The following is a 9,705-nucleotide window of genomic DNA, read 5'->3' on the forward strand; positions in this document are numbered from 1 at the left end:
CTGGTTATAAAGCCTACACCTTTAGCAACGGAGGAGGAGGATCAACCATATTCCAAATACCTAGTAAAATATTCATAGATATGATTACAGTTCCTGATTATCCCCAGGAGTTGTGAAAGTTTTTCGAATATGGCGTTGAATAACACATTTCTTAAAGTTGTAAAAGCCACTTTATTAATAGATAGTGTTTTAGATGAAATTTTCTGGGGCTAGCACAGATACCACCCGCACACCTCCGTATGCGCGTTATGCCCAAAAGCTTTTCAGTCCTTTCTTTCATCTTCATGTCTAAGAATATGTGTACAAAAATTGAGTTCAGCCGCTTAGTCAGAAATGGGAATACAGACGGAACCGACAGACAGACCGACATCATTGAGATTTTGTTTGATTCGGATTTCTGGTGTATTTCCGTCAAAAAAGTAGAGGTAGTTTTTTTTATCCCAATGCAATACGTCCCTCACTAACGTGCGGGTGGTAATAAACCTTCATAAGTATCGTACTTGTAGCCTGAGCGTACGCGCTTGCTTTGACATGAGCTAACCGATTTGTCTGTTTAATGTCGACAAACTGTAGCCCTTAGTTAACTGTTTCCGAAAACGGAATTCAAAAATTCGCCCATGTTTCCGAATTATGGCGCGGTAAAAAGGACGGACACAAACGATACGAAACCTACAGTATACACTGTGTCCAAGATAAAAATGTTTATCATGGGGATCTACGAAACTATAGAAGGTATGACGATTGTCAATTTGAGGAAAAGTTGCACAAACCAGGTATTTATCATGCTTTAAAGAAAACCAGAAAATTCCTATTACTTCCGGTTCCAAAGATATGCCGGACAAACCCAAATTTCCCGATTTCGTTTTCATTTTTTTCTGATGTTATTTGAGCAGATACAAACAAGTACCTATAAATTGTGCACAACTCTTGTGCAGATAAAGCGCATTTTTTTAAAACCGAAATAGTTTTTGTTAACACTGGCAATGACAAAGTGTTTGTTATTTTTTTGTATCTATTCAAATGCCATCAGAAAAAAATAAAAACGAAATCGGGAAATTTCTGTTTTTCTGACATCGGAATTTTTTGGTTTTCTTTAAAGTATGGTGGTTAATTGCACAACTTTTCCTTAATTAGACTATCTTCATACCTTCTATGGTTTGAATGGTTTCGGAAATCCCCATGATAGAGATAGACATCCTTATCATGGACACAGTGTAGTACATGCTCATCTCCGTTACGGATCAACTATCTTGCGTTACCCAATTCGAGATTATGGAATTCAGAACGTAAGGTATGAGTCTAGGTATGAGTTGTTCCGTATAGAGCATTACATTTTTTTAATAAGAAGGTTTATTATCTGACATTAAAACACAATAATGATTATAAAATGTTTGAGTTTTCGTACCCTTTTTGTATGAATAATATTTCAGCACAGTTTTGAAGCAAAATTTGGAATTCTGATTAGAGTTTCGGGTCGATATGCAGAAGTTTTGCTCTAAAATGTATATTTATTAAGTAAACCATAAATCATAATAAATATAGAAAGCCCGTATTTCAGATCATTTGGCGAAATTTTTTTTCATAGATTTGAATGGGAAATATTTTAACCAGTTTTAAGAAAAATTACAACTATCAAGTTCACACGAAAGGAGATTAAAAGTCTGCGAACATAAATAATCAAATGTGTATACAGAATTTATTGTAATCTTATACTGGATGACATCATCGCATACCCGCGCTCATGAACAATAGCTTCATTGTCCTGTGTACCTTGCTGTAAAAGAGCGGTAGTTTATTTATCATTCATGTTGCAGATTTCTGTACAGTACTAGCGTTGAGTAGCGTAATCATTTCGAGAAAAGAATCTGTATTTTTTTACCAACAATCTTTAGTGGATGGTAATATTGACACGCGCGCGACATCTATAACTCTTAAATAAGCGGTTTCCAAAACGTACATGGAGGTTGTCTCACTATTCTATTCTTTACACTAAGGTAGCATGTAATAGTACTTTGTGTACCAAAGCGGGAAAGTGGTTGTTTTCCGAGGCGAAGGAAGATATGGCCAGGCGAGGCGAAGCCGAGGCTGGCCACTTTCTGAGGCCCGGAAAACAACTTTCGTGCCGTGCTGCACACAATATTTTTTATCCTATACACTTACATTTAAAATTAATCCCTCAACAACGTCCGACCGCAAGCGCTTGAATTTGGATTTGCTTTAACGCGTCAACGTGCACGCGTTTGTTTTGTTTATTTCCACGTTTCCTGCCTACTACGCGAAAAAAATTTTACGAAACGGTGAAATCTAAGTGGGCCCACGAGTATATCTTTACTCGTAGATTTACCCCTTTCCCTTATAATACAGTTCAGCGCAAATTCAAATTCTAGCGCGCTTGCGATTGCACAGTGGTGCGTCACCGAAGGGAGTCACGGTGCAACAGAGCAGAGGTGCAAGTGGAGAATACCGATCATGTGCGAACTGAGTTGACATTTCCGGCATTTCACTGGCGCGTGATTATTTCCTTAGAAAGTAACGGGATTTAAGGGTTGTAATTAATACCAGGCGCATTTGAAATTATTACTGGTCTTGTGTATTAACAAATGTGTTTTAAAATTGAAATGTGTGTTTTCAGGGACAAAATCACACCGGTTACATTTTAAATCCTTGGCAGGATCCATGTCTTGTCAAATGTTAGATGCTTTTAAGACTGGATTTGTGCTTGGTGACAATGAACAAAAAAATCATTTAAATATATTTCTCAAATGGGGTCGAAAATAGGCCACTACGGGTTCCATGACCGTAAACGCCATAGGCGCGTGATTACCCCTCAAACTTCTCATCATCAACAATCTGCTGCTATCACAAGAAACCGTTTATTTGTATAGTTTGTGGTTTAGAGAATTATTTACTTAACACAGAAAACCAAATGTTCATATGTTCTTTATAATACAATACAACTAAATACCAAACGATCCTCGAGCTCTTCACGCATTCATTATTTTTACAATACGTAGTTGAAAAACAATAGCGACCTTTCTTATATCCTGAAGAACATGGGTACCAATATTCAAGCTATCCGACGTTTCTAAATAAAGATATCGTGTACACTGACAGGCAGACGGAGAGACAGACAGGAATATAAAAGGGTCGTTAATAACATTATTAGTTTGTCTGAGCTAGTCCGGAATTTGAATATTAATTTGAATTAAATTAATTTAATAGATAATGTAACCTCTGCAACAATAAACTTTTTAAGAAAGCAATTGTAATATCTTAGTGATTACGAATGAATTTTTTCATTGAAGGGCACGGTAAAGGTTATCAAATTTAAATTCCGTTTTTTTTTACTGGATTGGAAAAACTGATTTTGTATTCAGCAAATGATTCCAGTACTAAACAGTAAAGTAGCTTAAATATATTACGGGGATTCAATCAATTTCAGTTTCAGTTGACAGACAGTAGTGCAGTTCAAATTGTAGCTATATTTAAATAAATCAGCTCTTTGAACCTCAACATCACGCAAAAAATAAATCACTTTTCAGACTGAATTACAAATATTGATATCAAGTCCACTTTATTGAATGGGTCAATTTTAATTAACGAACGTTTCTGATCGACCGAGCATAAAAACTCTTAATTTGTAACAAGTTTACACTTGACGTCTCTTTTTCCGACATTATTTTGTATACGCCATTTGATTTATTGCAAACAACACATGCACATAATTCCTTATATTTTTGTCAGGCCTAACGCAAAAAATTCAGATAATCAGGAAGTTGTCTTGTAATTGGCACGATGCCAAATTGCATCAACTAACCAGTGTATTATGTTTGATTATGTAACCTGTAGTAAGGATTGTAACATTGTATAGTGAAGGAACTAGCGCGACAATTACGCTTTACCTCTCAAGTTCAAACAGTTTGTCTACTCATCCCTCAAATTTTATTAATGCACAGCTTACCTTCGATTATCCACTTTCATCGTATCTCCCCGAAGACGCACTTTCCATGAGTTCATGTTAACCTCTGAACAATTCTATCCGAATGTAAGATTTTCATAAAATCCTTCCTGGACTTTAATTTACCTTTACAACACTGACGTCACAGTGCTGCGTTGTGATTTGCTGCGTCATTTTAGGGCGGTACGTTTGAATGTTTGAATTTCCGGAAGTCGGCCATTTTATTGCGGTAAATTTGAATTTGTGCGGGAAATTTGAATTTTTTAATGTGGTTGGCTGAGAGTGAATATACACGGTGTAATGATAGTTACATACAGGGTATTTGTGATCGATGATTTTATACCGGTGTGAATAGGTCGTTAACTGATCGACCATTTTGTTCCGTGAATTGTGTGTGTCGGTATATTTAAAATTAAATATACAGGGTGTAATGATAGTTATACATAGGGGGTTTGCGTTCAGCCATTTTAATCCGGGGTGTTACAGCGGCAAGAATCTGCCAGCCATTCAGTGGTGCTGCGGACATTTTGAGACAGATAAAATTTAGAATGTGTCATGGTGATTATGTGACATAGACGGTGAATTTTCCTCGAAAGGTATTGTGAAACTGTTATTCCTTAAAATCCTTATTTAAAGAAACAAGTTACATAATACACGTCGTACATAGAAGTTATAAATTGGTCTGGTTTCACTGTCTATAGTGCATTATGGCAGAGCAAACGACAATGAAGTCGCCGAACTATGAGACCACATATGACGAATATAAAGATTTTAATGTACCTATCGACTGCAGGAGGAAGAGCGCCGTGTGTTTTACAACACGACGATAGAGTAGAGTTAAATAATACAAAAAGCAAAGTTCTGCAAATAAGACTTGTGCAGCAAGCGATATGCGTTGTTGTGCCAAGTTTTTAAAGCTTAAAATGTACCATTTACGGAATGTCGATTTTAGCCTTCACAAATTTGTTGATAATGTGTAATCTGAATAGTCAGGATTTACATATCGTCGATGAGCAACTTTTGTATCTGCACTATTTTCACATAACCTCCAATTTTCCTAGAATAACCGGAAAAACTGTTTTCTTTGTGTTTTATTCTTATTTTTGCGAAAAAATGTCGTAGGGGTTTGAAATTTGGAGGAAATATAGCTTGTTTTATGACAAAAAAGAAGATAATTTGTTGGGCCTGTAAAGTTGAACCGTTTCCAAGATCTCACGATTTCCGAAAAAAACCACCTCTTTTTCAAGGGGAAGAAAAGATGTTTATTAAATAAGGCAGTTGGGCACTGGGAAACAAAAGAAAATATTTTAGCAACACTAAAGAGGAGAGAAAAGACAGATTTTAAAAACTTTTTATTAGCGCGGATCTAATACGTTAATTTATTTGCAAAAAAAGCTATTTACCTACTGTCAAAAACGGTATATCTTAAAACTGTTCCCCCCGTTTTTGCCGCTTTTCTTAAAATGTTTCTATTGGAATAATATTTTTTATTTTTGATTATTAAAATGTAAGTCGTTACGAAAATTTTGCTACCCCGCGCACCTCTGTACGATGGAAAAAAATAGATTTTTCATCCCCTTGAAAAAGAGGTGAAAAAGACCCAACAAATTATCTTCCTTTTTATCATAAAACAAGCTATGTGTCCTCCAAATTTCAAACCCCTACCACATTTTTTCGCAAAAATAAGAATAAAAAACGATTTCCCAATTTTAATTCATTTCACCTGCCTGAAAAGCCAGGTTCGCCCGGTAGCTAATTTTTTTGAAAATAAATTATTTTGATAAAAGGAAAAAACGCAGAGACACGTGAAAAGATTTGTCAAGGGGGACAACTTTTTAACCAAAAACTACTTCACCCCCTTTCACCCTCTGCCCTCCAGAGTCATTCCCTTAAACTAGTGGTATAGAGTAATAAGCTTGTTTGAAAGGTCTTTTGAAGTCATTTATTTTCACGTTCGATTTTTCAAATCGGTCGATTCGTTTTCTAGAAAATTAGAATAATTTCCACTCTTTCGGCTAGTGTGTAAACCATTTTGGAAGTAAAATCTGAACAAATAACTTATTTTTTACTATCCCAAGATTGTCACAAAGTAACTGACAGCAAATTAAATTCTTTCATTTCCATAGCAACAAATAAGTGATATTTTCGTTTATTTTTGTTTTCTATCTGAAAAAATTATAAGATAGGTCGATTAAATAAATTAAATAAAAATTTTTCTAATTTTCTAGAAAACGAATCGACAGATTTAAAAAAATCAAACGTACATCTAAGTAGATATCAGAAATGAGATCCGCCCTCTTATTTCCAATGGCGAGACATTTCTACACCCTCTACATTGAAAAAAAATTCTCAAAACTGAACCCTTGAGTGCAAAAAAGTCTATTTTTGTAACGTGTTTATTGTGTTTATATTATCGCATATCTTTACCTCCTGAACCACCATTAGCCTAAATACACAGTTTACGCTGGCGTGCATTTTAATAAAGAAACAAAGAAGTTTACTGAATTTTGGGAGAACTTCTATACAATATGAGCTCTAGGCTTTGATATTAAATCGCATTGTTCTAGTATAAAGGAACCAAGGCAAAGCAAACTGTCCTAAAGTACGCTGACGGGCGAGAATTCCCCGCGTATTGAATATACGTAAATCCCTTTGATCGTTTTTGCGCTGATTTTCGTAGTCCTAAACTAAAAGCACCGAAAAAAGTTTAACTTGCTGTCCCACTTCCCATCCCATAGTCCTCTAGTATACACTGTATTACTAAAACCGTATCCTGTATTATTGACTAAAATAGACACCCCTTATCCCTAGCTGCACAATACCTATATCAAGTCCAAAATCAAAGATACTCTAATAAATCAATGTGATCGTTTAATCAGGGATTAGAAGTTGATATATATCCTTGAAGTTCTAGGAAACCTCTGTTCACGATAATACAGGTTCTCGTAGAAAATTGCGGAACAGTCACTTTATCAAAGCGAATGATTCGTTACTTACCTGTAAATTTCGTTGTCACGTAACGTGTTGTCAACTGAGCAGCAATACGGCTTTAGAAAAATCCATTTCTATAGCGCGTCAATTCGTTGTTTCGTACACATAACTCACATAGCATTCGGTATCTTATGTATATACATTTTAAATCCATAATGTACAGGGAATATCCTGTCCATCTTGTGTATATACTATGTATATTCATTATAGACCTATGCATTTTATGTCCAGTATGGATATTCTATAAAATACATTTTGGATGTGCTATGGATGTTTAGGCACACCCATTGTATGTATCTTTTATGTATAAATCTTATACCTACTCACGAGGATCTTCTATGTATATACATGGGATTATATGGTATGTATATACGTTTTGGATTAGATACATGCGTTTTCTGTATTACCAACCGAGTTAACGACGTTACAAACTAGAGATATTGTAGCTGCAGAGGTATGTTATCATAACTCCACAATAAGACCAATACCAAATGAAGATGAATATACCACAGCAGAAAAGTTGGCATACGGTTTTATTCGAGAAGATTTATCCTTGAATCCAAGAGAAAATCCTGAAACGCTTTCTACCCGAAACCAATTTTTTTACTTTGATGGTGAAGTTAACCATGTACAAGAACCTACAAACAGAGTTTTCGCTGTAACGTAAGTAAACAATTTGATTCGCCTTGAAAGAATAAACTGAAAAATATTACGTCAAAATGAAAAAGAGATCCTATTCCGGAAGTACGAGTAGCAAACATTAAAGATGATTTAAAAATCATCACAAAACCCCAAGTATAGCCTCCATATCCTCAAGAGCTTCATATCAAGTACATACCTATACCTCATCCACTTACAAATTTCCTCGCAAATTTCTTACAGCACGTAATTGGTGATTGATAAACCTCTCGCCAGGAAAAATTGCCGATCACAGAACACTTGATCCCGGTATACAATCTATGTTTTTCTAAAGATGTGAGCAACTTCCGGGATAGTATCGTGTCAATGCTGAACAAAAAGACGTTTCGTTGAACGTTGGCACGATCCTATTCCGGAAGTCGCTCGCATCTTAAAAAAACATAGATTGTAGATCGACACAAGGTGTGCTGTGACCGGCAATCTTTCCTGGCGAGAGTTATATATTATTTTTAATTATTTATTAACAGTTGACTTTATCGAAGAAGTAGTAGCACACGTAAAGGGTTTTCATTTAAAAAAACAATAATGAAATCAGATCAATAGTAGAGATATAACTTATTTTATAAAACTTAACTTCCGTCGTCTTGGATTGGTCATCATTTCTATTACGTGGGTAGGTACCACTTTGAGATGGCACTCATGTTTTTTTTACATCCTAGTATATGTGTCTAACTGTAATCCAAAGGAAAATTAGGTACACCCAAATTATACCATCCTTAAATTAACCAGCTGGCCCATAGAATATCTTATAATTGATACAATTTTTTCGTATTTACGAATACATTCCTCACTCGAACATCATGAAATTTGTTATATACCTACCTACGTTTATGCATTTTAGCCATTTGACGTTTGGTCTGATGATGGAACGAGATATTGCGTTCTGAAATCGATAGCCGAAAGAAAAATTGTATCAATTATAACATATTCTACACTACCTGCTTTTTAATACGACTGTTATAATTTAATGGAACGCTACATCGAAAAAATTAACGAATGTAGTTTCATTGAACGCTGTTTGAGTGGTTACCGTAACTTGAAATATTTATATACAGTCACAGAAAGGGCCTTTCAGCCTCAAAAATTAAAAAAAAATCAAAAATGGGCAAAAATCAAGTGATGACGTCATAGTGAAGAGCGAGTTGCATGCTTTTGAACTGAATTGCACGTCATTTTCTGTGTTCGGTAAAAACTAGATTGTAGGACAGAGTCACCAAGTAAGAATGTGGTATGAAATTAGTATATTAAGAAACAAGTTTCATAAGTGGCGCGTTTAACGTACGAGTTCAAGTTTAGAAAACGAGCCGCTTGCGGCGAGTTTTCTAATGAACGAGTGCGAAGGGGCGTCTTATGAAACAAGTTTCTTATACTATTTTTTCTATTGAGAAGATATTTTCGAGAAATTGTTATCAAAATGATGTTATAGTAACTTTTTGTAACTAGGGAATTTTGATATAGAAGTTGTATTAGTGCAGGTTGTACAGTATCATCAATTTTGTTTTAATTAATAAACTTCAGAAATTGGTACATTAACTGTGGAACAATTCATAAAGGCAAAATACAGTCCTTCGTCCTTTTATATAAGTTATTTGAAATTCATTCGTCTCACTGTCGATTAACGACAAAGCTAACAGCTAACAGATTTCGCCCATATGACACTGCTTCTACTTATATTGGTGACTGACATAAAAAGAAAAACAAAGGTTTCTTTTTGCGATTTGCCATTAACGGTCACTAACGGATCGGTCCTTAGTGGGTTGTTGTTACGTGATAACTGATAGGTGTCACTCATTACGACGGGTTCGGCTTCGGATTGTCACTTCCTCTTAGGAGCATAACGAAACTACACAAATCAGGCTCAAGATATTAATAACGCAGAACAAGTGCTAAAGGCAATAAGCTGCTTCTTTAAAATATTGTTTAATGTGTTCCGAAGGTATCCTCGTTGTCATCCTTTCCCCATTCGAAATCTCCTTTATAACCTGTAGGTCTTTTTTGGAAGATAGGTACACTATTCGCACTAGCAATCATTGGTCACAGATTGCACGTAGATGTTG

This window comes from Photinus pyralis, unplaced genomic scaffold (genome assembly GCF_008802855.1).
Source record: "Photinus pyralis isolate 1611_PpyrPB1 unplaced genomic scaffold, Ppyr1.3 Ppyr1.4_LG8, whole genome shotgun sequence".
Classification (NCBI taxonomy): Eukaryota; Metazoa; Arthropoda; class Insecta; order Coleoptera; family Lampyridae; genus Photinus; species Photinus pyralis.